Source organism: Otolemur garnettii, unplaced genomic scaffold, assembly GCF_000181295.1.
Source record: "Otolemur garnettii isolate 467f Iridium unplaced genomic scaffold, OtoGar3 scaffold00148, whole genome shotgun sequence".
In the NCBI taxonomy this organism is placed as follows: domain Eukaryota; kingdom Metazoa; phylum Chordata; class Mammalia; order Primates; family Galagidae; genus Otolemur; species Otolemur garnettii.
The window spans coordinates 2,757,750-2,761,577 of record NW_003852543.1 but is presented as its reverse complement, the minus strand read 5'-3'; the positions used below and the strand labels follow the sequence as shown (position 1 = coordinate 2,761,577).

Below are 3,828 nucleotides of genomic sequence, written 5' to 3'. Positions count from 1 at the left end.
GGCTTGAACTCCTGGGCTCAAGTGATCATTCTACCTCAGCCTCCTGTACTCAGAGGACAGGACAACAGATGCATACTACCACAGCCAGCTGATAGACAGAGTCTCCCTATGTTGACCATGCTATTCTCGAACTCTTGGCCTCAAGTAGGCCTCCTGCCTTTGCCTTCCCAAGTGCTGGGATTATAGATATGAGCCACTGTACCTGGCTCAGAGAGGAAATTAATCTTAATAGTAATGAGAAAGGCCAGTGTTCTAGAAAACATCTCTTGCAATTAAAAAATAACTAGGAACCTGGTCACTCACTCTTGATTTTTAGATATGGTTGAGATCTATCACTAAGCTCTATTCAAGGTTTCTCCTTCACACGTACAATGTACATCCATCCCATAATGACACATAACGGAAATTTTTGCCAATAAATACTTATACTCTGACATGGAGTTTGTTGTCACTCTTAGAAGGTTTTACATACATAAACCTTACCTCAGTTATGTTTACACAGCCCCTTGCTTTCCAACAAATTTAGTAAAAGAACACTTAACCAGTCTCTCAGACAACTCTCTCTGTTATTGTACCAAGGAACTGGCATAGGTTCCTTAAGATATCTGCCCCAAATCACTCATGTAACAGTTTTCAGAATTCAGATCTCTTCATGTAGTAAATTGCATGGCAGGCAAAACACTCCTTTCACTTTTGGGAAAAAATAGTTCCAACATATTTAGAAGTTTTTTATTTTAAAAATAAAATTGGTTCAGAAAGTGCATGAACTTTCCTATGCTCCACATCCATCTTCAACATCTATCTTCTGCTGGAAACAGAAAAGAGAAAAAAATTAGAATACAAAATCTTTAAATTATTATATTTGTGATGCTAAACCATGAACTATAAGATCCGACGTTACAGACAAGAAAACCGAGGCCCTTAAAATTTATGATGCACAGCTCTGATCAAAGTTAGGACTAGCTGCCAGGCCCTACTTATGTGACTTCCGGGCCACTGATCTTTTTTCCCCTTATCAGGCTGCCAACAACAGCCTAGAGAATTAAGATCGCAGTTTACAAAACGTCAAGGTGAAGATGTTCTATGGCGCTACCAAGGATATTACTGAAAAAATTATAAAGGGGCAAAAGGTGGCAAGAACACCTCTCCGCTCCATCTTTCTTTAGTTAGTTCCAGTATTTTTCAGGGTGAAGTTCAATTTTTCGAGAAGCAAAGACATTGCACGCTGTAAGGCATTCCCATTAAACACCCGAAGTGAACTAAACTTCCGATACCAAAGAGCAAATTATTAGGGAAAATAAAACTTCCTCCTCGTTCTGATGTCCGTGGGAACAAGTCATCTCCTGCAAGCTATCCAAAAGCTACCCCTGAGATATCCGCTTGCCCCCAAAGTCTACCCTTGGAGTGCCATTGTGTGTACTGCTCACCAGCACTCAGGAACAGCCCACCACCGCAGGCTGGCAGTGTGCGGCGAGCCCGGCTCAGGCTGGAGCTCTCGCGCAGGCATAGCAAGTTGGCCACGCGGGGGTCGGCTGGGGCTGAGGGCGCTAAGTCTCAGGCCAGGTCCAGCTTCTTCTGTGTCGCCGCCAGCTTGTCTTGTAGCCTTCGCTTCTTCCAGTCCAGGTATCGCCTCCGTAGCCGGTTCGCTTGCCATCCCAGTAGCACCCCGGAGGCAAAGGCGACCAGCACCGACAGCTGCAGCGTCCTCTCTGACACGTCCGCCATTGTGGCCGGCGGGCTCGCAGCACACTCTACGGCGCGGCGCCGGGGTCAAACCGCTCAGGGCGCTCACGGGGCGGAGCGCGGGGCGTGGAGGATGCAAAGGCGCAGAGGCGCACATTTCACGTCAACAGTGTGTCCCTTCCAGGGTATATGACTGGCATTTTGATTCGTGGCTCCCAACCTCCCATTTCCAACGCTGACGTGCCCCTCTAGCCTTCTCTTGAAGACTTTCCCAGCCCTTGGGTGGCTTGTCTTCCCTACCTTTGAGTCCCTGCATTATTTATTGTTTGACATTAATCAAATACTGCCTTATATTTTTAGTAACATTGTGGACGTGTCTTACTAACCCCGCTGTAAACTCAACACCTCTTTGTATTGTGAATTAATAAATCTTAACCTTCCCCAGCCTGCATGGACCCCGTCTTGGCTAAGGAGGCCCCAGAAAAAGCTGTCCCTTTTGGAGTTTTTCTTTGTAATAATAAGATACTAAATCATTAATAGATCTAACGCCTTGCAAGGGAAAGCTTGAATCACACCTACAGGTCATTGATTTTACTTGCTAGATCACTTGAGTTTCAGTAAATGTCTGGAGGCTTATCTGTAATTAACAGATCCTTATCAACGTAAAACATTTCAAGCCTTCATTCTATTAACCAGTTACAAATCAAAGAATCTTTAAAGTTATCTACAAGCTGTAGGTCCCATGCCCCCCTTCAAGATGCCCTGCCTTTTCTGGCCAAACCAATGTGCACCTTCCATGTATTAATTTATGATATTATGCATATCTCCCTAAAATGTATAAAACCAAACTGTGACCCAGTCATGGTGGGACCACTTGCTCAAGGCTTGAGGGGTGTGACTCTTTGGGCCATGGTCACACACATTTGGCTCAGAATAAACACTTTAAAATTATTTTACAGAGTTATTTCCCATTCATAATATTTTCTCTCAGCCATAGAACGCAAGCTGTGTGTGTACGATCATAAATTTTCTGGCAAACTGTCTTTGTAAAAAAATAAATAAGAAATATGTAATTGTTCGTAATATTTTACTTATCCTAATATCTTCAAGTGTAATTGAAGATTACAACATGTAATCTATTTCAACATGTAACATATTTCAACATGTAATCAGTTTTAAAATTATTAATGAGATATTTTCTTTCAATACTAAGTCCTTGAAATCTGGTGTATATTTTACAACTAACAGCACATCTCAATTTCAACACTGAATTTTCAATGGAGATATAATACTTAACAGTGTATAGATTTCATAAAGTTTATAGTTGAAACAGTGGATTCATACACTTGTTCCAAGCACACAGTTTTCCAATAGCTAAGTTGAGTTTCATTTTAAAATTAAATTTAAATTCATTTAAATGTTTTAATAATTAAAAATCTGATTCTTCAGTCACATTAACCACATAGGGGACAACTGTTATATTAGAAAGCACAGCTCTGGGGGGGCCATGCTGTGCCAGAATTAACACAAGGTCTGACTTGTTGAGCTAGGAAACAAACACACATTTCTAATGATAAAAGTTAGTGTGACCCACCCTCCCTTTCCCAGCTATTTCTACCTCCTGGTGTTTAGGCCTTTGGGTAATTCCCTCTCCTTGGGGATGGTTGGGACCTGTGACTTGCTTCTAAGTAAAAGAATAAAGCAGAGTAAATGGGATATCACTCCTGTTATTAAGTTATAGACAACTTCTTAGCAGACTGAAGACTCTTAGGCGGGATGCTTCCAGCTAATAGCCACTAAAAAACTGGAGCCCTCACTCCTATGGCCATAGGGGTATGAACTCTGCCTGACTTGAATGAGCTTGGAAGAGTTTCTTCCCCATTAAGCCTTCAGATGAGAACACAGCTTGTGAGATTCCCAATAGATGACCCAGATTAATTGTACTTCCACTTCAGACCCATGGAAAGTGTGAAACTAAAAAAGTATATTGTTTTTAGTGGCTATGTTTGTGGTAACGTGTTAGACAGTGTAAAATATGGGGAAAAAACAGAATGTTTCATCCACTATAACTCTCTCTTTTTTCAATTTATTTTTTATTTCACATTAATATGAGGGTACACATTTTTAGGTTACATTATTCTCATT

General features: G+C 41.5%; 1 pseudogene; it reads right to left on the bottom strand.

The window, feature by feature from the left end:
- Positions 1 to 718: 718 nt before the first annotated feature.
- On the bottom strand, positions 719 to 1,840 carry LOC111728295 (annotated as a pseudogene).
- Positions 1,841 to 3,828: the final 1,988 nt, after the last annotated feature.